At 23.7% G+C, this 27,833-nt stretch overlaps 1 protein-coding gene across 1 annotated transcript in view; it reads right to left on the reverse strand.

The window, feature by feature from the left end:
- LOC122512707 (thyroid receptor-interacting protein 6-like) overlaps window positions 1-27,833 on the reverse strand; it is a 203,096-nt gene that overhangs the window by 107,707 nt on the left and 67,556 nt on the right. Inside the window, exon 2 of the mRNA XM_043628723.1 lies at window positions 9,947-9,952. The gene's annotated coding sequence lies outside the window, so the exon portion shown is untranslated. The remainder of the gene's footprint in view (window positions 1-9,946; window positions 9,953-27,833) is intronic.

Consider the following 27,833-nt stretch of genomic DNA (forward strand, 5'->3'; position numbering starts at 1 on the left):
ATTAATATATATTTTTTACTCCTTTTCTTTCTAGAATTTAAAAATAATTTAAATTAATATTTTTGAAGGTACTATGAAGAAATTATAGTAGAAAATTATTTTTTTTTCTTAATATTTAGTGTAATTTGACGAAAAAAACGTTACCACTTGCGAGAAAGTTTATAATTTGACAATAAAATATTACCACTTGCGAGAAAGTTTATAATTTGAGGAAAAACCATTATTACTAGTGAGAAGGTCTATTTAAAAAATTACCACTTGCGAGAAAGTTTATAATTTGAGGAAAAAATATTAGCACTAGTGAGAAGGTCTATTTAAAAAATTACCACTAGCGAGAAAGTATGTAATTTGAGCTAAAATGTTACCACTTGCGAGAAAGTCAGTGGCGCCCTCTGTCAATGAATTCTAACGCAGCCTTATTCAAATATAAAGTTTAAAAGTTCTTTGACAATTTTCAAATTAATTTCATTACAATATTCCATTTTACAAAATTCCAATTATTCGTAAATTCTTCAATTAAATATATATTAGAAAATAAAAATTTCAAATAATATTAAAAAAATGCAATTAAACCATTTCAAAAAAATTAATTTCAAAATTCAATTGTTTATAAAAGTTTACGCTATATTGCTTTTAATATTCAATTATTATCTAAAATTTTAACTGAAATTCATTTTTATGAAATGAAAATCAATTTTTATTAGAAAATTCAACTTGAATTCAATTATTAAACTACAAATAAAATGAAAATAAATAATTTATTAAATAATTGAATGTTTCTTAAAATTAAATTCATATCAAGAATCGTTATTAACAAATTTTCAAATAATTGAATTCTATCAACGATTTTTAATAAAATTGTTATGAATAATTTTATTTTTCAAGAAATTCAATTAAAATTATATTAAAAATAATTGAAATTTTGCAATGATTTTCTATATTTATGAAAATAATTGAATTCTTGTGAAGAATTTTATTAAAAATTTCAAAAATAATTAAATTCTTGTAAAAAATTAACAGCAATTCAACTATTTTTAAAAATTTTGATAAAACTTTTTTTTTTGGAAGAAATTCAATTATTTTTAAAACAATTTTTAAAACAAATGTCTCGATAAAATTAAATTATTTTTAAAATTTGCCAAGAATTTTATTAAAATTTTTGAAAATAATTGAATTTTAGAGAAGAATTTAATTATTTCTAAAGATAATTGAAATTTTGATGAGAATTTTTAAAAAAAATTTTGAACATAATTGAATTTTTGCGAAGAATTTTATTACTTTTGAAAAAAATTTGAATTGTTTTTTAGAATTTTATGGTTTTTTAAAAATAATTGAATTCTTGTGAAGAATATTTTTTAAAAATAATATTCAAAAGAATTTAGTAAAACTGAATAATTTTGCTATTATTTATGGAAATAATTGAATTCTTTCGACGAATTCTAATAACATTTTTAAGAATAATTACATTTTTCGAGGAATTTGTTTAAAATTGTATTAAAAATAATATAAAATTTCAACTGAAATTCATTTTTAAATCATATTTTTAATAAAAAATTCTATGAGAATTCAATTATTTTAATAGAGAAAAAAATAATTTTAAATAATAATTGAATTACCTTGACGCAGTTTAATAAAATTTTTAAAAATAATTTAGAATAATTTTTCTACTAGGAATTCGATTCAAATTTTATTAAAAGTAATTGAAATTCAGCAATGAGCAATGTTTTATTATTTATGGAAATAATTGAATTCCTAAAAAGAATTTTATTATTTAGAAAAATAATTGAATCCTCATAAAAATTTTATTATTTAAAAAAATAATTGAATCGCTGTAAATATTTTATTGTTTATGAAAATAATTGAATTCCTGAAAAGAATTTAATTATTTACGAAAATAATTGAATCCCTGTAAAAATTTTATTATTTATGAAAATAATTGAATTGATGAGAAGAATTTTATAAAAAAAATTTGTAAATAATTGAATTCCTGTGAAATTTTTATTATTTGATGATAACAATTATAAAACGTTTGCGTAGAATTAAAAAAAATTTTTTTTTTTAAATAATTGAATTCTTTTGGAAAATTTTATTAAAATGGTAAATATTGAAAATCATTGAAAAGAAGAAATTTTTTGAAAATAATTAAAATTTTACCAACAATTATTTTATTTACTAAAATTTTTGAAAATAATTAAATTTCGGAGAGATTATTATATTTTTTATTAATCAATCTATAAAAACTAAATTTTCCGTGCATAGATACATGATAAATCTGTCGCGATTGGAAATGACAATAACAGAAAGAACAATAGGGAGAAAAGAAGAGAAAAAGCATTTATAAGAGAGAGATGGAGAGAGAGTGAGAGAGAGAGAAAAAAGAAGGGGGTGGATAATGGATATTTCTTTTCAGTTAACTAGCAGTATTCGGGTGGATTAACCGAAGCGTAAGCGTAATTCTCGGTGGTTCGAGGTCAAAGGAATCTCGGGGTTAAATCGACTCTCGGTGCACTTGTTGCACGAGAGAGCGTTTCTATTAGCTTTTTTTTTGCACCGCGAGCAGAGCACCGTCCCGCACTGCATCACCATTTAACTATGACATTTCCTCCTCCCATATAATCCCCGGGAAATTCGTACTTATTCAAAACTTTACAACTTCACTCGGAGAGCGCGCGTTACACATTTCCTGTTATTTTTTTCTTCTTTTTTCTTTCTTTTTATTTTTATATTCTTCCCCTCACGTGGCTGGAGAAATTTACATACTAATTTATAAAATCACCCCTACATATATATATAATTATATACATTTAGGCCATTTTATTTAAAAATTAATTTAAAAAACGGTTTTTAAAATTTAAATTCAATATAAATTCAATTTTTTCTAAAATAAATAATAATAAATTGTAAATTAGGTTTTAATTCAATTTAATAAAATACAAGTTACAGAGATTACAGAGATTCAATTATTTTTAATCAGATTTTAATCAAATTTTAATCAAATTTTAATCAAATTCCTCGAAAAATGTAATTATTCTTAAAAAATTTATTAAAATTCGTCGAAAGAATTAAATTATTTCTAAAAACTGAAAAAAAAATCTTCTCAAGAATTCAATTATTTCCATAAACAACAAAATTCTCCAGATATACTAAATTCTTTTGAATATTATTTTTAAAAAATATTCTTCACAAGAATTCAATTATTTTTATAAATTTCCATAAAATTTAAAAAAAACAATTCAATTATTTTCAAAAATTTGAATAAAATTTTTTACATTTCAATAATTATTATCAAAAGTAATAAAATTCTTCGCAGAAATTCAATTATGTTCAAAATTTTTTTAAAATCCTCATCAAAAATTCAATTATCTTTAGAAACAATTAAATTCTTCTCCAAAAATTCAATTATTTTCAAATATTTTAATAAAATTCTTGTCAAAATTTCAATTATTTTCATAAAATAATAAAAATTCCACGGGAATTCAATTATTTATAAATTTTTTTAATAAATTTCTTCACAATCATTCAATTATTTTCATTCCTCGAATGAAATAAAATAATAAAATTTTTACGAGGATTCAATTATTTTCGTAAATCATAAAATTCTTTTTTATGAATTCAATTATTTTCGTAAATAATAAAAATCATCAAAGAATTTCAATTATTTTTTAATAAAATTTTAATCAAATACCTCGAAAAATGTAATTATTCTTAAAAATTTTATAAAAATTCGTCGAAAGAATTCAATTATTTCTCAAAACTGAAGAAAAAATCTTCTCAAGAATTCAATTATTTCCATAAATAGCAAAATTCTTCAGATTTACTAAATTCTTTTGAATAATATTTTTAAAAAATATTCTTCACAAGAATTCAATTATTTTTATAAATTTCCATAAAATTTAAAAAAAACAATTCAATTATTTTTAAAAGTAATTAAAAATATTTTTCGCAGAAATTCAATTATGTTCAAAAATTTTTTAAAATTTTCATCAAAAATTTAATTGTCTTTAGAAATAATTAAATTCTTCTCCAAAATTCAATTATTTTCAAAAAATTTTAATGAAATTCTTTGCAAAATTTCAATTATTTTCATAAAGTAATAAAAATTCCACAGGAATTCAATTATTTATAAATTTTTTTTTTATAAATTTCTTCTCAATCATTCAATTATTTTCATAAATAATAACATTTTTAAGGGGATTCAATTATTTCCGTAAATTATTTTTTGATAATTGAATTGTTTCGAAGAATTTCATTCAAATTTTAAAAATAATTGAATTTTATCAAGACATTTGTTTTAAAATTGTTTTAAAATTGTTTTAAAAATAATTGAATTTCTTCCAAAAAAAAGATTTATCAAAACTTTTAAATATATTTGAATTTCTGCTAAAATTTTGATATTTTTTTGAAAATAATTGAATTCTTGCGAAAAATTTTATTAAAAGTTTTGAAAAATAATTGAATTTCTGCAAAGATTTTTAATTATTTCAAGAAAATATTTTAATTCTAGCGAAAAATTTTATTAAAATTTCTAAAAGTAATTGAAGATCTGCTAAGAATTTTGTTATTTTTAATTTTTGACAAGAATTTTATTAAAATTTTTAAAAATAGTCGAATTGCCGTTAATTTTTTTTTACAAGAATTTAAATACTTTTGAAAATTTTAATAAAATTCTTCACAAGAATTAAATTATTTTCATAAATATAGAAAATCATTGCAAAATTTCAATTATTTTTAATATAATTTTAATTGAATTTCTTGAAAAATAAAATTATTCTTAAAAATTTTATTAAAAATCGTTGATGGAATTCAATTATTTGAAAATTTGTTGATAACGATTCTTTATATGAATTGAATTTTAAGAAACATTCAATTATTTAATAAATTATTTATTTGCATTTTATTTGTAGTTTAATAATTGAATTGTAGTAGAATTTTCTAATAAAAATTGATTTAAAAATTAATTTCAGTTAAAATTTTAGATAATAATTCAATATTAAAAGCAATATAGGGTGAATTTTTAAAAATAATTGAGTTTTGAAACTAATTTTTTGGAAAAAGTTTAATTGAATTTTTTAAATATTTTTTTTAAAGTTTTTAGTTTCTAATATTTATGTAATTGAAGAAATTACGAATAATTGAAATTTCGTAAAATTGAATATTGTAAACAAATGGATTTGAAAATTGTCAAAGAACTTTTCCGAAAATTATTAAAAATAATCGATTTAATGAAGAATATTAGTTAAAAATGCTTGAATCATATTTAATTATTATAAAACATGAAGATATCGATAATTCCGAGTCTTCGACTCGGAGTCATCGATTTCTTCATGTTTTATAGTTATGGAAAATTTAATTTATAGTTTTAAGTAAACTGTTATTATTGTCATAGTATTTATGAAAATTAAATGAATTTACTAATAACGAAAAATAAATTTTTGAATTTTTGAAAAAGCCCGCGTTAGAATTAATTGCTGGAGGGCGCCACTGATTTTCTCACAAGTGGTAATGTTTTCGCATCAAATTATAGTAATTATAATAAAATTAAAATAATAACACTAAAAGTGATAGAAAAATGTTAAAAATGATAATAATAATAAAAATAATAATAATAATAAAAGGGGGGGGGTCCACCCTAACTAATACGTTTCTTTACATAATTCTGAAAATTAATTCTACAATTGATTCTTAATTAAAAAGAAAATAAATATAAAAAAATTCTCGCTGTCTTGCAAAAATAATTGCCATAGACAAGACTAAGAAGAAGAAGAAGAAGGATAAACCTTTTAACGAATTCTTTTGTCCCTAAACTTAAGAGGGTTAAATTTTCGAAAAATAATGGTTACAAATGTTTTTGCCGCAGGTAGATAATTCCCTTTATTGAAAATATTATATCTTACTTTCAAGTGACAAGTCACGTTCTCAAATTGAATTTATGGTAAATTTTACAATATTTTACTATGTTTTTAAATAGGTTTTTGCAAATCCTTTTATATCCTCTATCTCTTTCTCTCTCTCTTCTCTTTTGCTTTAAATTATAAAATGAGCTATATATATATAGATTTTTATAAAAACATTGGTTAAGGAGATTAGTTTCGTGGAAAAAGGATTTTTATTACCGACCCTCAACTACTATTTCTCTCTTTCTCTTTCTCTCTCTCTTCTCTCCTCTCACTGTCTTTCACTTCTTTTCTCGAAATTTTCTGACTCTCGTATAAAATAAATGAAGAAATCACTTCTTGTGAAATTCTTCAAGTTTTATGAGATAACAAACTCAGTTGAGGTCAGTTGTATTATATGCTACATTTGACGATTTCATCAGGAGGAAAAATTGGTGAAAGTGAATAACCAAGTTTCTCTGTATTTACCCCCCCCCCCACCCCCACTCCCTTCCCCCTCACCCACCTTCACCCTTTTCCTCTATTTTTGCTCGGTAATATTCCTTTTGTTATTATTGGCTCGAAATTTTATTGTTCTCTACATTTAATAGTTTATTTATTATAGTTTTATGCATTTTTCTTTATTTCCCCCCCTAAAAAAAAAAGAAATGCGGAGATACTTCACAATAAATTGAATCTATTAGGAGAAATTTTTCCAAAAAGTTTTACTTTTATAATAAATATTATTTTTTATTTTTTATTTAATTATGTGTTAATTATTATGTTAAATATTATAATGATTATGCTAAATTTTAGTAAAAGGTTAAATATTATAGTCAAATTTCACTATTTTGTTAAATATTGACGTCAAATATTATTTTTAGGTTCAATATTATCGACAAATATTATTAGGTTAAATATTATCTGGATATTATCGTCAAATATTATAATTAGGTTCAAAATATTATAGTCCAATAATATTTGTCAATATAATATTTAAGGTAATAATAATATTTAACATATTATTGGACAATAATATTTCGCATACTATTTAACATAAGAATATTTGACGATAATATTTAACTTAATAATAATAAATATGACTATAATAGTTAAATATTAACCTAATAATTATATTTGAAGACAATATTGAACCTAATAACAATATTTGACCCAATAATAATATTTGACAACAAAATTTAACGTAATAGTATTATTTTTATGGTTAATATTGTTATTACGTTAAATATTACTGTCGAATATTATTATTTTGATAAAAATTATGATAAACATTATTTACGTTCAATTTTTTCACATATTATTACCTTAAATATTATTGTCGAATTTTCTGTTAAATATCTTTGTCAAATACTATGTTAAATATTATACTGAATATTAGGTTAAATATTGTTAAATATTATATTGAATATCATGTTAAATATTATAATAAATATAAGGTTAAATATTGTTAAATGTTATACTGAATGTTATCTTAAATATTGTTAAATATTGTATTGAATATCATGTTAAATATTTGGATAAATATTAGGTTAAAAATTATAATAAATATAAGGTTAAATATTGTTAAATGCTATACTAAATATTATCTTAAATATTGTTAAATATTATATTGAATATTAGATCACATATTTGGTTAAAAATAAGGTTAAATATTATGTTAAATATTGTATTGCAAAATCAGGAATAATATTTGGTTAAATATTAGTTTAATATTAATATAATTTAATTTAATTTAATTTAATTTAATTTAATTTATATTATAATATAATATAATTAATATAAGGTTAAATATTGTTAAATGTTATACTGAATACTATCTTAAATATTGTTAAATATTATGTTACATATTGTATTGGATATCAGGACTAATATTTGGTTAAATATTAGTTTAATATTAGGTTAAATATTAGGTTTAATTTTGGGTTAAATATTAGGTTAAATAATAAGTTAAATTTTAGGTTAAATATAATGATCACGAGAAACTCTCAATTATATTATTCAACAAATAACAATCAAATTACAAGAAAAAAAAATTGAAGGGATTAATTTTGATTAGGGATTAGCCTACGCCACTGGGTCATCCATATGTTGAATATTGGTTAAGTACACATTAAAGACGCGTGCGCGTTTATATTCCGTTGCGGGACAAGAGTTGCATATGCAACATACGTACGTATATATAGATATATAGTTGTATTTGGGGCTTTGCGAAACGAGAAATAATAGCGTATTAGTAGAACGCTTCAAACGACAGCTGCAATTCAACCCTGAATTGAACTGTTATTTAAGCGGTGCGAGGGCAAAGAAGAAAAAAAGGAGACAACTCGGCAAAAATTCTATTCATATAAATATATATAAATGCTTATATATTATATATTGGAATACCAATAAAATCTTATAGTTGTACATCATGTTTAGTTTTTGTATGGTATCAGTACTTTCGTAAATGGAAAATTCTATCTTTTTCTTCTTACTCTCTAAATTTCTTGGGAGATTGTTTTCAATCTTTAACCTAATATTCAATATAATATTTGTCCTTATATTTAACCTAATATTAAACTAATATATAAACAAATATTTAATCTGATATTCAATACAATATGTAACATAATATTTAACCTAATATTTAACCTAATATTTAACCTAATATTGAACCTAATATTGAACCTAATATTTAAACAAATATTGAACCTGATATTCAATACAATATTCAACCATGTTTAACCTAATATTCAGTATAATACTTAACAGAATTTAACCTAATATTCAATATAACATTTATCCTAATATTTAACTTAATATTAAACTAATATTTAACCTAAACTAATATTTACTAATTCTTAAATTAATATTTATATTCAAGTATAATACTTAACAATGTTTAACCTAATATTTAATATAACATTTATCCAAATATTTAACCTAATATTTAACCTGATTCTCAATACAATATTTAACCTAATATTTAACCTGATTCTCAAAACAATATTTAACCTAATATTTAACCAAATATGTGACCTAATATTTAATATAATATTTAATATAATATTTAATATAATATTTAACATAATATTTGATAATGATATTTAACAGAAAATTTGAACGTAAATAATGTTTATCATAATTTTTAGCAGAATAATAATATTCGACAGTAATATTTAGCGTAATAACAATATTTAACATAAAAATAATATTATTAGGCTAAATATTATTGTCAAATATTATCATGAGGTCAAATATTATAGTCAAATATTGTTATTAAGTTCAATATTGTCTTTAAATACTATTATAGAAGGTTAAATAAATTATTATAGTCATATAAATTATTATTAAGTTAAATATTGTCGCCAAATATTATTATTAGGTTCAATTGAATATCATGGTCGAATATTTTTTTAGGTTAAATATTATAGTCATATATTATTATTAAGTTAAATATTATAGTCATATACAGGTATTATTATTTATTTAAATACTATCGTCAAATATTGTTAGGTTAAATAATATTATTAGGTTAAATATTGTTCTGTTAAATAGTATGCGACATATTATTGTCTTATATGATGTTAAACAATATGTTAAATATTATTATTACCTTAAATATTATTGACAAATATTATTTGACTATAATATTGAACCTAATTATAATATTTGACGATAATATCGAGATAATATTTAACCTAATAATTATATTTAACTATAATATTTAACCTAAAAATAATATTTCACGTCAATATTTAACCAAATAGTGTCATTTGACTATGATATTTAACCTTATACTAAAATTTAGCATAATCAATAAAATATTTAACATAATAATAATTAATACATAATTAAATGAATATTAAACATTCGCCAATAAAGCAGAATGCAAATTTTTAAATATTCGACTATAGATTTACTGACGTTGTGTCTATACATTCATGTGCATGACGACGATTGAGTCGTCGTTTTTCAAAAAGAGCGATTAACAATTTTATTAGACATGGAAAATTTATTATACTCACGCATTAATAAGCGGCCTTGTTCAAAAAAATTTTATGCCAACTCACCTGAAACTGAAATAATATTTCTATTAGTGAGACTATTCTTGAGAGTACAGTATTTTCAATGTTCTTAATTTATAGGAACATAAGTACATAATTACATTAAATTTAATATCTATAGGTGGGTTTGTTTTATATTTTAATAAATTATTAAATTATATTATAACTACCTACTAGATAGCAATAATTTTAGTAAATTATTATTTTAATTATTTTAATTTATACCTTTAATTTTATAAATATTGTTAATTTATTAATTTTTATTACATTTAATAATTTTACAATTATAATTTTAGGTATTATAATTATAATATAATTTATATCATAATAACTAAAGTTATAATTACTATATTTATTATAATGGTAATTACTACAATTATAATTATCATTATTATAATTACTATAATTATAATTACTGTAACTAGGGGAACACAGTCAAGGTTGGACCCTTTGGGTTGCCAAGGTTGGACCCCCTTTAAGTTACAATTATATTTAATTATTTACTATAATTATAATTATAATAATAATTGTAATTACTGTAACTAGGGGAACACAGTCAAGGTTGGACCCCCTTTAAGTTACAATTATAATTACCATAATTATAATTAAAATAATCATAATTAAAATTACTGTAACTAGGGGCGAACATAGTATGGGTTGGACCCCCTTTAATTATATAAATATATTCTAAGAAATAATAAACAACTGATTCAAAAACAAAATAAAAAAAAACACTCACATATACACGTACACTTGGAAAAATAAATAGTTATATTGATAATCATGGAAAAATTTACGATCGACGATTGGACAGTTAAACAGCAAATTTTATGGTGAATTTTGCGCCATTCATCGAAGACACTACATAAATTGACAGTTTTACGATAGCTCTAAAATATTTTTTACAGCTTCATTCTCTATCTTGAAAGATATTTGCACTGTGTGTGATGATAATGCCCTCTCAAAGAAATATCGAATCTTGAGATTAGTTTTCTGCATATATATATGTATGTATATGTGTATATATATATACCAATTTAAAGTTGAAAATTCTTTCCTCTCATTCTCTGCGCTTGGATAAATAGAAAACAGGTCTTTTGGGGAGAGTTATGCAAACAAAAGAGAGGCGATAAAATCATAAAATCATGAGAGACTCACGTTGAACAAGATGCTCCAAAGTTTTTTGAGTGTAAAAAAAAGATTTTTATTCTCTTAAATATTATCTCTAGATGTGTGTATATGTATATATAATATGGTCGATGAATGAACACTGCGTCATCGAGTCGTAAAGTTATAAAAAAAGAATTATTTTGGAAATAGAGTTTATTAAATTTTATAATATTTTCCGGTCTATATAAATATTTGAAATTAATTGCTTCATAATTTTGGATTTTTAAGTATTTATTTAATTGTATTAAGTATTAGTTAATTTTTTTTATTTAACAAATAATTATAATGTTATAAAAACGTTATATTAAATAAATAAAAAATAATCCAACGAGTGTAATTTATAATTTGACGAAAAATTATTACCACTTGCGAGAAAGTCTATAATTTGAGCTAAAATATTACCACTTGCGAGAATGTTTATAATTTGAGGTAGAAACATTAGCACTTGCGAGAAAGTTTATTAAAAAAACTACCACTAGCGAGAAAGTCTAAAATTTGACGAAAAAATATTACCACTTGCGAGAAAGTCAATAGTGCCCTCTGGCAGTCAATTTTAACGCGGGATTTTTTAAAAACTAAAACCTATTCTTTCGTCTTTAATAAACTAATTTAATTTCGTTCGTTTTCTATTATTATTGTTACATTATTTATAAAAACAAAATTAATTTACTAAAAACGAAAGAACAAAATTTAAAGAAATTCAAGAAACCCGCGTCAAAAACAATTATCAGAGGGCGCCATTGACTTTCTCGCAAATGGTAACTTTTTCGGTAAAATTTTAGACTTTCTCGCAAGTGGTAATTTTTTAAATAGACTTTCTCACTAGTGGTAATGTTTTTGCCTCAAATTATAAACTTTCTCGCAAGTAATAATATTTTAGGTCAAATTATAGACTTTTTTGCTAGTGGTAAAGTGTATAATTTGACCTAAAATATTACCACTTGCGAGAAAGTGATAATAATTGTAGTATTTAAAGTAATTAACATTTAATTGACTTAAAAAAAATATTTATTTCCAAATAAAAAAATAACAATTTAAACTATATAAACAAACAATTTTGGCACAATTTTTGCTTATAATTAATAGAGGACAAGTTTATTTGAACAAAATAATTTTTTTAAAAAAATAGTATTTTGTATCATTTATGTAATTTTATAATTGTTTATTTATATTTATTTATATTAGGTAAAGGTAGTTGTTGAATTTGGAGTAAAAGACTGAAGTCCCGTAAGGCACATGACTGCATTCTGGTACGGTGAAAGAGGATACGCGCGTAAAATGCATGTGTTTATATATGTCGAGAGGAGGTCGTTGTGTATAAACTCGAGGATCGGTCAGCACAACGAGAGAAATCAATGAGTTTCTACCGGATATCCTTCGAGGACATTAATCTCCTTGTCACAAAAATTCCTTAACCATACTTTAGTCGCTGAGCGTCGAGAAATCGTATTTATAAATCTATTTATTTATATCTCTACATATAAATATATATATTATATAAATATATATAAATATATTTATAAATATATATTATTATTTTTACTTTTTTTTATTATTATTATTATTAGTATTATTAGTATTATTAGTATTATTAGTATTATTAGTATTATTAGTATTATTAGTATTATTAGTATTATTATTAATATTGGTATAATATGATCATTAAAGAAATATAATCATAAATAAATAAAAAATAAATTCTAAGATTTAAAAAAGCCCGCCCTTGAATTAATTGCCAGAGGGCGTCATTGACTTTCTCGCAAGTGGTAATATTTTTGCGTCAAATTATAGACTTTCTCACTAGTGGTAATTTTTTAAATAGACTTTATCACTAGTGGTATTGTTTTTGCCTCAAATTATAGACTTTCTCGCAAGTGGTAATATTTTAGGTCAAATTATAAACTTTCTTGCTAGTGATAATTTTTTAAATAGACTTTATCACTAGTGGTATTGTTTTTCCCTCCAATTATAAACTTTCTCGCAAGTGGTAATATTTTATTGTCAAATTATATATTTTCTCGCTAGTTGTAAAATTTTAGGTCCAATTATAGACTTTCTCGCTGGTGATAATTTTTTAAATAGACTTTCTCACTAGTGGAAATGTTTTTGCCTCAAATTATAAACTTTCTCACAAGTGGTAATATTTTAGGGCAATTTATAGACTTTCTCGCTAGTGGTAATATTTATTTAATAAATAGGTAAAAATAATGTTAAAATACCAACGAAATTAAATGAATTTGTTAAAATAAAAAAAAATTACTTCTAATATTTAAAAAATCCCGCCTTAAATTTAGTTGCCAGAGGGCGCCATTGACTTTCTCGCAAGTGGTAATATTTTCCGGTCAAATTACTATTATGCTAAATATTAATATATAATTATAGTTTATAAAGTGTGAAAATGAAAATCAAATTATTATTCGAAAGTAAAGCTGAGTAATTTTTCTAAAGATATCTGCGTGAATAATAATTATGGATATGTAACAAAATATTTTCTCCATATCATTAACATGATAAAATGTTTTGCCGTCTGAAATTTTCATTGCGGAAACTAATGCTCCAGATTTTAACCGGTTCAACGTGTTTGTTAATCAATTAAAGTGTATCAATCTTTAGCTATTTCAATTTATACGCAGATATATTGTATATTTTTAAAGTTCTCTCTTTCTCTCTAAAATAATGTTGGAGGTATACATTAGTTTAACCGGTTGAGTTACCATGCACGTGTTAACGTATTCTAATTGCAAAAAAAAAATTTTATATTATTATTTGTTTGTATTATAATTATAATAATTATAATTTATATTATATTAATTTTACTATTAAAATTTTAAAATTACAATAAAATATTAAAAAAAGGAAAATTGGCAAATTAATGAAAAAGAAATGTAGAATCGGAATAATTAGTCAAGGGATGATGTTTTAATTTCTATTGAGTAAAAAATATACAACTATATATATATATATATATATACTGAAAAGGGTCGTCAAATCATTTCAAGTTATTAAGAGAGTTACCATCAAAGCTATATTATAAGTGTATATGTGTGTTGGGCGCACAAGATGAAAATTGATTGCATACCGATCAGATATTGATTGCTATAGGAGGTGGAACTTATTATACCCGCATTATGTAGCGAGTCATTAAATTGTTACGCTGGCAGACAGATTGAACAGCAATTCATCTATATATACTATATATATATGGAGGGGCTCTGCTTGTACACAGAATATTTCTCGAAATTATTATCATATCGCGTGCGACAATAATTATACTATAAAAAAAACGAAATTTCTTTTCCTTCAATTAAAAGTAAAACGTAACTGAATATTGTTTTAAATTACTTTTTTTCTTCTTTTAAAAAATTTCTTTATTAGAAAAGTAAATTCGAACCGCATAATTGGAATCTTAATTATAATTATAACAATAGAAATAATTAATTAATATTAATATTATAATTAATACATTAATATTATAATTAATTAATTAATACATAAATAATATTTGAGGCTCCGGAACAAAAGGGTAAAAGAGGATTAAAAGGACACTTTCAGCATTGATTTTAAATGCTGAAAGTGCCCTTTTAAGATCCGGAGCCTCATTTATGATATTAATTAAAATAATAATTATATTTATGATGCTAATTATAATATTTATAATACTATATTTACAATTATAACTATACTATTAATTAATAATTGTAAAAATAATTAACATTAATTAGGAATACAATTATTATTGCAATGACAAATTTGAAAGATAATTTTAATGATAATTTTGCGATAAATTGTATAAAATTTACAAATTTATATTACACGCAGGTCATTTTATACTTTAATACATTCGATCACTGTGAATTGATAAGGAAATCGCGCGGAAAATTGCCTTATTCCGAATGAAGGGACTAATGTTGATAAACGACTTTGTTCGGGATTGCCAAAATCATTCACTTTGCATTCTTATATGGGATTTCTGAGGAGTTATATACAAGTATACATATAGAATATAAGAGATAAAATTTATATCTTTGGATGCATTCAAATAGTTTGCCTTGTATTTTGTCTCCTTTATAGCACCAATCTTAATTTTCTTATTTTTTTTTTTTAAATATGTTTGAATATTTTACTTCTTTAGTAGCTTCATAACATGGAATTAAAATTACTTTATTAGTCATTATTTATTATTTACAATAATTTCGTAAACAAAAGAAAAACTAGTCAGGGTTGGACCACCTTTAATTTCTGAAAAATAACAGGGCACCTTAACTAAGGTCCAAGCCTTACTATTAGATATAGCATTAGCATTAGATAAGAATGGCATTTGGTAGCATTAGCATTAGATAACAATGGAATTTGATAGCATTAGCATTAGAAGCATCATCATTAATAGAACATAGAGCATTAGTCCCATCTTTAAATATTAAACTCTGCCTTCAACTTTTATAGCATTTATAGTATATGTACATACTTCACCTGATATATAAAGTATTTAAAATCTTTCTCAATTTCCCCCCACCGAATCTTGTAAATATTTTAGCAGCAACATGTAAACCTTTATCCACAACTATCCCTTCTCGAGTGCATCTCTCATTTACTTCTCTCTCTATCTCTCTCTCTCGTATATATTATATTATTCTCCCATACGGGTGAAAATAATATCCATGTTCAAATTTAATAATATAATTATAAAGTTCCGGCAGTTTAGTGGAATGCTGTTTAGTGGACGTGCAATAGAAATATTGGCACGGCATCATGTCGATTAATCTATACGTGTTCAAGATATGATGTCGTAATTGATAATCACGCATTATACAGTGCAATGGGGGTTAAGTGTCTTAGATATATACATCACTACTTAGGTACATTCATTTATACATCACTACTTTTATAATTAGTTTAATATATATAAATAAGTGCAATATGTATACAGTACTACTACTACTAGTAGTAGTAGTAGTAGTAGTAGTAGTATTACTAATAATACTACTAGTATTACTAATAATACTACTAGTATTACTACATATACTACCAGTATTACTACTAATAATACTAGTATTATACTAGTATTACTACTACTAATTCTAGTATTACTACTAATACTACTAGTAATACTAGTCTTACTAGTATTACTATTAGTATTACTACTGGTATTACTACTATTACTAATAATACTAATAATACTACTAGTATTACTACTAATACTACTAGTATTACTACTAATACTAGTAGTATTACTACTAATACTAGTAGTATTACTACTAATACTACTACTATTACTACTAATACTACTAATACTACTAGTATTACTACTAATACTACTAGTATTACTACTAATACTACTACTATTACTACTAATACTACTACTTTTACTACTAATACTACTATTACTAATACTACTACTAATACTAATATTACTAATATTACTAATACTACTAATACTACTATTACTAGTATTACTATTACTAGTATTACTACTAGTGTTACTCATATTACTACTAGTAATACTACTAGCATTAGTAGTATTACTAATAATACTAATAATACTACTAGTATTACTACTATTACTAATACTACTAGTAATAATACTAGTATTACTACTATTACTAATACTACTAGTAATAATACTAGTATTACTACTATTACTAATACTACTAGTAATACTACTAGTAATACTACTAGTAATAATACTAGTAATACTACTAATATTACTACTAATACTACTAGTGCTACTACTAATATTACTAGAGCTACTACTAGTAGTACTACTATTAAATACTATAAGTACTGCTAGTAGTAGTACTATTAGTACTACTAATAGTACTACTACCACTACTACTAGTTCCAGATAGTGTATAAATATAGTAATTGCTACTATATTTAGCTAAAGAAGTAGATATTCATCACTACTTAGATATACATACATTAGGCACTTGGGTCACTATCAGTGCGGTACTTTGTGGCTTCTTTTTCAAAACTAATATTCTCTCTCTCCTTCTCTCTTTTTAGCTTTTTCTCTCTTTTTCTCTCTCTCCCTTTCTCTCTACTTACAAGTTTTCTGTAAACGCAAACTTTCCCATATCGCTCTCTCGACAAACAAGTAAAAGGGTATTATTGACCAACTTTTCTTCCCTCCAATTCTCAAACAAATGTGAAATTTAACATCTCAATGATAATTAACCTCAAAATGTAATAAGACAAAAAAATTTACTTTTACAAAAGACAACAAACAGAGTAATAAAAAAATAGCCGATTTTCAAGAACTATATTAACTTTTCAATCCTTCTCGTAGGATAAGGTGCCCCAAGGTGGACACCTATATTTTGAACGACTGCAATTCCTAAACGGTATTATATATAATATAATTATAACTCTATTTATAACTCTATTTGTGAATTTAATGGAATTTTTTTTTAAATAATTAATTTAAAATTGTTTAAAAAATAATTGAAATTATTCAATGAGTTTTATTATTTATGAAAATAATTGAATTCTTGCTTAGAATTTAATCAAAAAATTTTTTTAAAAATTTGAATTTCCATGAAAAATGTTATTATTAGTGATAGTAATTAAATTATTGTGAAAAATTTTATAAAAATTTTGTTAAATAATTGATTTTTTCGAAATTCTTGTGAAAATGTTATTCCAAATTAATTAAATTCTTGTGGAAATTTTATTATTTATGAAAATAATTAAATTTTGGAAAAATTTTAACCATTTTTTTCAAATAATTGAAATCTTTTTGAGAAATTTTATTGAAAATACTAGATATTGAAAATAATTGAAATTGGAATATTTTTTGAAAATAATTTCATTTAATATTGTCAAAATATTATTATGGCATATAAATAAAAATCTTGGTAATTTAAATTACTTTTGCAGTCCGTTCAAAGTTCAATTTATCGAGAGTCTACTGTATGAGAGTACTCTAAGGACTCTAGAGTTACCTTAATACCAAAATCAGTGACTATTTTTAAACTGCAATTTATTTTTCTTACAAAAAACAACCCACGTGAAAATAGTTGTATTATTATTGTTTTTTCAAGAGAGAGAATATTTCGGTTTGAAATTAGAAAATAAAAAAAAAATTCGTATATAATAAAAGGTGTATATGTGTGGTGATGAAGAGTAAGAGAGGGGGGGGGATAAATACAAGAAACAGGACTTCCACTCAGCTGCTTTTGAATGACCTGCTGAAGAGAGGGCCCTTTGAGTCCCTTCTTTTTCTCTTGCGGGCTCCAAGTGAAAAACCAACAAAACCAATTCCCCCTCGCCTCATATATACAATGAGGTCCTCTCCATTTCTCTCTTTTACTTTATTTTCATATACATATATATAAAAAGTATTATACATATATATATATATATATATATATGTATGTATGTATATACATACAATGGAAGGGAACCCACTGTCAATGCACCTACACACACCTACTGTATACATCACTCGAATGTGTTTACGTGCTCGCAGGTATGGTATTTTTATTAATACAAGCGAAAATATATTTTTTACCTCCTTTTTTTATCTTCTTGGACATGTTTAAACCTCAAGGGAACAATGAGATGAATAAAATCTTCTTTAAATCGAGATATTTTTGTTGTCGTATTTGTGTAAATTTTTGGGGGAAAAATATTTGTTAATTTTTGAAAAATAGTGGGATTGAAATTTTTAATTTTCTTTTTTGCAAATATAAATAGAAAACTAAAATAAAAATTGACGAAAGAAATTAAATTGACTAGAAAGAAGTAAAATTTATTTATGAAATTTGAAAATGCCCGCGTTAAATTGGTTGCAAGAGGGCACCATTGACTTTCTCGCAAGTGGTAATATTTTCGGGTCAAATTATAAACTTTCTCGCTAGTGGTAATTATTTAAATAGACTTTCTCACTAGTGGTAAAGTTTTTACCTTTAATTAAGAACTTTCTCGCAAGTGGTAAAATTTTAGGTAAAATTATAGACTTTATCACTAGTGGTAATGTATTTGTGTCAAATTACAGTAATAGTAATTATAATAGTAATAGTAATTGTAATAGTAATTGTTATTGATAATACACTGAATAAAAATTTATTTGATTCAAATAACCGTTTAATTCACTATTATCAATTAAATATTTACTTGAATCAAATAATATTTATTGGAGTCAATTGAATGGTATTTGGACCAATAATTTCAGTATTTGCAGCAAATATGAACTGAACCATTTAATTGACTCCAATAAATATTATTCGATTCAATTAAATATTCAATTGATAATATAGTCAAATAATCGGATGTTTGAATCAAATAAATTTTTGTTCAGTGTATTAATTACCATGTAATTGACATAAACAAAAGTAAAAATGAATATCAATTTTATAAATAGGTGACAATAATAATATAGAAATCTAAAGAAATTGAACTAATTGACGAAAAATAAGGAAAATACTTTTAAGTTTTAAAAAAAAACCCGCGTAAAATTGATTGCCAGGGGGCGCCATTGACTTTCTCGCAAGTGGTAATATTTTTCCGTCAAATTATAGACTTTCTCGCTAGTGGTAATTTTTTAAATAGACTTTCTCATTAGTGGTAATGTTTTTCCCTCAAATTATAAACTTTCTCGCAAGTGGTAATATTTTTCCGTCAAATTACAGACTTTCTCGCTAGTGGTAATTATTTAAATAGACTTTTTGCCTCAAATTGTAAATTTTCTCGCAAGTGGTAATATTTTCTGTCAAATTATAGACTTTTTCGTGAATGTATTTGCGTCAAATTACAGTAATTGTCATTAATAATAAATATTCCAGTATTTAAAGTAAATAATGGAAAAAAAATATTATTTATTTTTTTTTTTGTAATTGACTCAAACCAAAAAAATGAATATTTAATTCATAAATAAGTAACAATAAAGTTAAAATACATACAAAATTAAATTAATTGTCAAAAAACGAAAAAATACTTTTAAAATTTGAAAAAGCCCGCGTTAAATTGTTTCCCAGAGGGCGCCATTGACTTTCTCGCAAGTGGTAAAATTTTCATGTCAAATCATAGACATTCTCGCTAGTGGTAATTATTTAAATAGACTTTCTCACTAGTGATAAAGTTTTTACCTTTCATTAAGCACTTTCTCGCAAGTGGTAAAATTTTAGGTCAAATTATAGACTTTTTCGTTAATGTATTTGCGGCAAATTACAGTAATTGTCATTAATAATAAATATTCCGGTATTTAAAGTAAATAATGAAAAAAAATATTATTTATTTATTTTTTTTTTGTAATTGACTCAAACCAAAAAAATGAATATTTAATTCATAAATAAGTAACAATAAAGTTAAAATACATACAAAATTAAATTAATTGTCAAAAAACGAAAAAATACTTTTAAAATTTGAAAAAGCCCGCGTTAAATTGTTTCCCAGAGGGCGCCATTGACTTTCTCGCAAGTGGTAAAATTTTCATGTCAAATCATAGACATTCTCGCTAGTGGTAATTATTTAAATAGACTTTCTCACTAGTGATAAAGTTTTTACCTTTCATTAAGCACTTTCTCGCAAGTGGTAAAATTTTAGGTCAAATTATAGACTTTTTCGTTAATGTATTTGCGGCAAATTACAGTAATTGTCATTAATAATAAATATTCCGGTATTTAAAGTAAATAATGAAAAAAAATATTATTTATTTATTTTTTTTTTGTAATTGACTCAAACCAAAAAAATGAATATTTAATTCATAAATAAGTAACAATAAAGTTAAAATACATACAAAATTAAATTAATTGTCAAAAAACGAAAAAATACTTTTAAAATTTGAAAAAGCCCGCGTTAAATTGTTTCCCAGAGGGCGCCATTGACTTTCTCGCAAGTGGTAATATTTTTTCGTCAAATTATAATAATAAGAATAAATTGTAATAATAAGAATTTAATTCCTGGTGGTGGGGAAAGAGGAGGGGTTAATTTTGAATTTGACCGCAAAAACATTACCACTTGTGAGAAAGTAATTTTTTTTCGTTTTTAGTCAATTATTTTAATTTATTGTTACTTATTTTTTTCCTAATAATAAAAAAAGTTGCCTTTTTGTAAAGATGGTTCAATACAGTATTAAAATTTGTAGACAATTAAAATGTTCTCTGAAAAATTTCCTTAAAAAAAAACAACGATTTTTTTATTATTTAAAGCCACGGCAAGTTTTTTACGAGAAAATGTTTTAAATTAAAAGCGTTTTTTCTTAAAATTTAAAAATTTTTAATTTCTCTTCTTTAAATATTTTTAAATATTATTAAAAAAAACCGTTTTGTTAAAAAAAATTTTTTTTTAAATACTTTTTTTTCAATTAAAAGGTTAAATTATTAATTTATTTTTAAATTTTAATGAAAATTACCAGATTAATTATTATTGTACTGCATTATTTCGCAATTTTGAGTCATTGACAGTTAATTATTCATTTATTGTAATTTAATGACAAACGCATCTGCTTGAATTTTATGGAAAAGCAGATATATGACGACAGGGCAGAATATTATTATTGCCTTTTTTATTATTATTATTATTATTATTATTATTATTATTATTATTATTATGATAATTATTATTTTTTATTACTATTATTATTATTATCACTCTTATTTCTGTTATCATTATTAGTATCATTATTATTATCATTATTTTTTATTATTATTATTATTATTATTATTATAATTATTATTATTATTATAATTATTTCTATTATTATCTTTATTATTATTACTATTATTACCATTGTTAGTATTATCATTATTGTTGTTGTGATTATTATTATTATTGTTATTATTATTAAAAAAATGAAAATGGACAAATTGGATAATTTGAGTGAATAATTAATTTTCAAATGAAATTATCATTCTCGCTCGATTTTATGTATTTATATATGTATACATATATATATATTTGTGTGTATATATTAACAGAACCAACTTGGTGATTACGCGTTCAATTAAGGATTTAAATTAGTTCAAGGGAGAATTAATAGAGTGCGGGATAATCTGGTTCGGTCATGCATGTATGATTGCGAGTTGGGGTAAAAATTAAATTAGACTCAAATTGCAGGAATTGGACATTCATATGTGGAAAGGCAGATTCGTATCTTTGTCTAGAATATATACTACTCTATATATAGTAGGCAACAAATATATATAATATAATTTATTTTGCCCCATTTACTACCTCTGTGTGTGTGTGTGTGTGTGTGTGAAATGTGCCTTATGGTCTCAGACATCTGTTTGATGAGATAATATTCCTTAAGTCTGTTAATTGCCTTCTAATTAATATTCATAGAAAGGGAGGGGGACTTATTTATATATACATGTACAGAAATCAATCAAGAGAAAAGGAAAATGGAAAATTAATGGGCGTCCATTAACATAGACACAACTGTTCGTTTTTAGTTTTTATATAGTTATATGTAGTTGTGTTGAAAACAGAAAATAAAAATAATTTAAGTGCCACTTTATTTCGTAAATAAATTCCTAACGAGAAATTTGATTTTTAAGTATGAGAGAGAGAGAGAGAGAGAGAGAGGATAGAGAGAGAGAGAGAGAGAGAGAGAGAGAGAGAGAGAGAGAGAGAGAGAGAGAGAGAGAGAGAGAGAGAGAGAGAGAGAGAGAGAGAGAGAGAGAGAGAGAGAGAGAGAGAGAGAGAGAGAGAGAGAGAGAGGAGAGAGAGAGAGAGAGAGAGAGAGAGAGAGAGAGAGAGAGAGAGAGAGAGAGAGAGAGAGAGAGAGAGAGAGAGAGGAGAGAGAGAGAGGAGAGAGAGAGAGAGAGAGAGAGAGAGAGAGAGGAGAGAGAGAGAGGAGAGGAGAGAGAGAGAGAGAGAGAGAGAGAGAGAGGAGAGAGAGAGAGAGAGAGAGAGAGAGAGAGAGAGAGAGAGAGAGAGAGAGAGAGAGAGAGAGAGAGAGAGAGAGAGAGAGAGAGAGAGAGAGAGAGAGAGAGAGAGAGAGAGAGAGAGAGAGAGAGAGAGAGAGAGAGAGAGAGAGAGAGAGAGAGAGAGAGAGAGAGAGAAGGAAGTGGAGAAATAAAAGGAATAAATAATAAGTGAAAGAAAATATTAATAAAAGACTATAAACATAAAAAAGAAGAAAAAAACAAAAAAAAAAACATAAAAAAGATTAAATAAAAATATAAGGTAAAAAAAATGAAGAAAGAAAATAAGAAAAGAAAATAAAGAAAGTAAAAAAGGATAGAAAGAAGGATAGATAATAGAAAGAGGAGAGCGCCATTGTCTTTCTCGCAAGTGGTAATATTTTTTCGTCAAATTATAAACTTTCTCGCTAGTGATAATTTTTTAAATAGACTTTCTCACTAGTGGTAATGTTTTTGCCTCAAATTATAAACTTTCTCACAAGTGGTAATATTTTAGGTCAAATTATAGACTTTCTCGCAAGTGGTAATATTTTAGGTCAAATTATAAACTTTCTCGCTAGTGGTAAGTTTTTAAATAGACTTTCTCACTAGTGGTAATGTTTTTGCCTCAAATTATAAACTTTCTCACAAGTGGTAATATTTTCGTCTCAAATTATAAACTTTCTCACTAGTAGTGATACTTTAGGTAAAATAATAGACTTTCTCACTAGTGGTAATGTTTTTCCCTCAAATTATAAACTTTCTCACAAGTGGTAATATTTCAGGTCAAATTATAGACTTTCTCGCTAGTGGTAATGTATTTGCGTCAAAAATTCATAGTAATAATGAGAAAAATTAATAATAAAATTGTTTTTTTAGCGGGTTCCCCCCACTATTGAATAGCAAGTTGGCAATATTAAAATTATGTCTCTGATAAAAATAGGGAAAAAAAATAAATATTTAAGCTTCCACAGGTGAATTAATGATTTTTTACACACGTGTGAAGATCTTGTTTGAGAAATACAACTTTGGAAACTGTATATAAAGTATATGATGGGCCACTTTGGATGTTTTACCCTAGTAGAAATTTGTCATAGTATCTTTAAGGGCACTGGACAGTTCCACTGGAAAATTTCGAGGCACTTTACAGTTAAACTGGCTAAAAACTATAAAGTGATGTCACGCTAATTTCTTCAAGTTATTGTCCAGTCAAATTTTACAGTTTCTGATCATCAGTCCTGTAGAAAAACTATACAAAATAATTCACTTGGAAATGTCAAAACTTTCTTTATATTGACGTTACGTATTAAACACGTACAAATTTGAAAATATAACGTTAAATTTTTTTGTCAACAAATTAAATAAATTAAAATTTTACGAAACTATATTTTTACTGTTGGTGTATCTATTGTTCCGTATAATAAATGATTTATAATAAATTATCTGTAAAATTATTTTTAAATAACTACATAATTAAAAAAAAATATAAAAATTACTGATTCTTGAACACATGTCATTTTTTTACATTAAACAACATTCACTTTTTCCTTTAATTAAGCACAACACTGAAATAAATATTATTATTTTATCACACTACAAACTTATAAGTAAACCCTAATATGAAGAATTAATTCAGTTCAAACGAAAAATATCTAGCGGTTTCGGGGAGCGAACTCGGGTCACACTGGGACGAAATACCTAAACGCACGCTTTACGCATCACGGCCGTTCTAGTCGATGGACGATTCCGGAAAAATAAGAACCATACTCTACCGGCAGGTAAAGCAGTTCCCTTTTTCATCTTTTCTAGCTCAACTGGCGAATTACTGGACAGCTACTGCATAACACTCTAAAGTTGAACTTATTGATTATTACTGTATAGAAGTTCTGTCTGTCCAGTTATTCTCATGGTACTGTCTAGGCGTTCCGTGAAATTATGTTTCAAAGTTTGTCGTGGCGTTAGCGCTACCGTCAGTCCAGCAACTGAACAGTGTTGTGTAGACATTTTCCATAAATACATCAGAGTATACACTGAAAGAAATAATTCGCGGGTGTAACTAGAATTATGTCTATTTTTTCCGTAAGGAATTAGTAATAAATTGTTACTGTCTACTGTCATTAATTATAGACAGTTCTGTTATTCAGATCGGAGAGCTATACATATGTCAACGTCAATTCATCAATGTAAAACATAACCTCACTTTATTGGACCAATTCTAACTTTTTGTATGTAACAGGTTTGTTAAATTAATATTTATACATATAATAAGAGTATATAATCTTGAAAAGAAATTGTCTTCTGAATTTAAAAAATTAGTTATTTTAATTAACTCAATTAATTGAAGCGAATTTTAAAAAAATTTTTTTTTTCTAAAGGAATTTTCATTAAAAATAAATTTTGATTGAAAAGAAATTTTTATTATTAAATCAAAATTTTAATATTAAATAATTTAAAAAATTTGTTATTTAGTTGTCAACAGTAAAATAAAAGAACAAAATTAAAATTATAAAAACTATAAAGTGTAAAACCAAAAGATTTATTTTATAGAAAATATTTCGAAAATGTCAATACACAACTGTTTAGTTACTGAAACTGGCGGTAGCGCTAACGCCACGACAAACTTTGGAACATCATTTCTCGGAACGCCTCGACAGTGCCATGAAAATAACTGTACAGGACTTCTATGCAGTAATAATCAAGTTCAACTTTATATTTTCTTTAACAGTGTTATGCAGTAGCTGTCTAGTAATTCGCCAGTTAAGCTAGATTAAACTTCCATGACTAAAACTGTACAGTAACTTGAATAAATCTAGTCATGCCACGACAAATTTCTACTAGGGTAACGACATCGTTTTCCATCGACTCGCAGTTGTTTGCCTTTAACGACACTATATACATATATATATGTATAATGGATCTGTATTCTATTCTTTGAAAAATTGTAAACACGTACTTGATTTAAATCCTTGGTAAATTGCTTATAAATTTTGTTTTCGCTGCTAATTAACAGTCTTACGATTATTCACATAAATATTATTAATCTTCTTTTTAATTATTTATATCAATACGAAATACTAAATCAATACTAAAATTCTTCTTTAAATCAATTATTTTTAATAATTTTTGAAAAAGTTCTTCTTTGGGAATTTTTAAATCCATTTGTTTACAATTCAATTTTACCCAAAAAATATTCGATTATTCTGACATTCTTCAATGAAAAAAAATTAGAAATTAAAAACTTCAAATAATTAAAAAAAATTCCATTAAACTTTTTAAGAAAAATTAATACTAAATTCTTAAAAATTAATTCTTATAAAGAATTTTATTAACAAATTTAAAAAAAATTAAATTCTTTTGACGAATTTTAATAAAATGTTTAAGAATAATTACAATTTTCGAGGATTTCGTTTAAAATTGTATTAAAAATAATAATTGAAATTCTACAATGAGTTTTATTATTTATGAAAATAATTGAATTCCTCAAAAAAATGTTATTATTTAAGACAATATTTGAATTATTCCGAAGAAATTTATAAAAAAAATTTATAAATAATTTAAATCCTGTGAAATTTTTATTATATTTCAAAATAATTAAATTTTTGAGAAGAATTTTATCAAAATTTGTTTTAAATGATTGAATTCTTTTGGAAAGTTTTATTAAAATAGTAAATATTGAAAATCATTGAATTGAGGAAAGTTTTTGAAAATAATTTGAAATTTTGCCAAGAATTTTATTAAAATTTTAGAAAATAATTAAATTTTAAAGAAAAATTTATAAAGATTATTGAAATTTTGACGAGAATTTCTGTAAATTGTTGAACACAATTAAATTTCAGCGAAGAATTATATTAATTTTTGAAAATAATTGAATTCTTGAGACGAATTTTATGAAAATGTTTTTTTTAAATAATTGAATTCTTTTATGAAATTTTATTGAAATAGTATAGACATTGAAAATAATTTAATTTTGACAAATTTTTGAAATTATTAAAATTCCTATAAAGAATTTTATCAAAATTATTTTGAAAAAAAATTCAATTATTACAAAGAATTTCATTGAAATTTTTTGAAAATAATTGAATTTTTTGAATAAATTTAATTAAAACTTTATAGAAAATAATACTTAAATTCTAATAAATAAATTGTAACAAAGGTTTTTGAAATAATTAAATTTCTTTGAGGAATTTTAATAAAATTTTTAAGAATAATTTCATTTTTCGAGGAATTCCATTAAAATTATGTATTAAAAATAATTGAAAGTCTGCGATGGGTTTTATTATTTATAAAAATAATGAAATGTTAATGTAAAATTTTATTAAAAATTTTTTTTAAATAATTAAATTCTTTTCGAATTTAATCAATTTAATTTCATTAAAGTAGTACATTTATTAAAAATCGTTTAAATTGATAAAAGTTTTTGAAAATAATTAAAATTTTGCCAAGAATTTTATTAAAATTTAAGGAAATAATTGAATTTCTCAGAAGAATTTTACAAACTTTTGAAAATAATGGAATTTCTGCAATTATTCGTAATTGCTTCAAAATTCAATTTCTTTTAGTGTTTTTAATTAAAATTCTTCTATATAATTCCATTATTTTTAATAATCAATTAAAAATATATATTAAAAAATTTAACTACTTTTAGAAGAAGTGGAATAATTAAAATTTCTCATCAAAAATTTACGTTAAGACGATTTCTAATTAAATTCTCATTCAAATTTGAAATTTTACAAAATTTCAAATTAAAATCTTTTGAAATCCATCTGCGTACTCATGAAAATTGTAAACGCAACTTTTTTCAAAAATCGTCAAAAATTTAATTAATTTTGTAATATTTATGTAAAATTAGATTTCAATAATAAACTTTAGAAAATAAC

Source organism: Leptopilina heterotoma, unplaced genomic scaffold (genome assembly GCF_015476425.1).
Source record: "Leptopilina heterotoma isolate Lh14 unplaced genomic scaffold, ASM1547642v1 Lhet_123, whole genome shotgun sequence".
Taxonomy (NCBI): domain Eukaryota; kingdom Metazoa; phylum Arthropoda; class Insecta; order Hymenoptera; family Figitidae; genus Leptopilina; species Leptopilina heterotoma.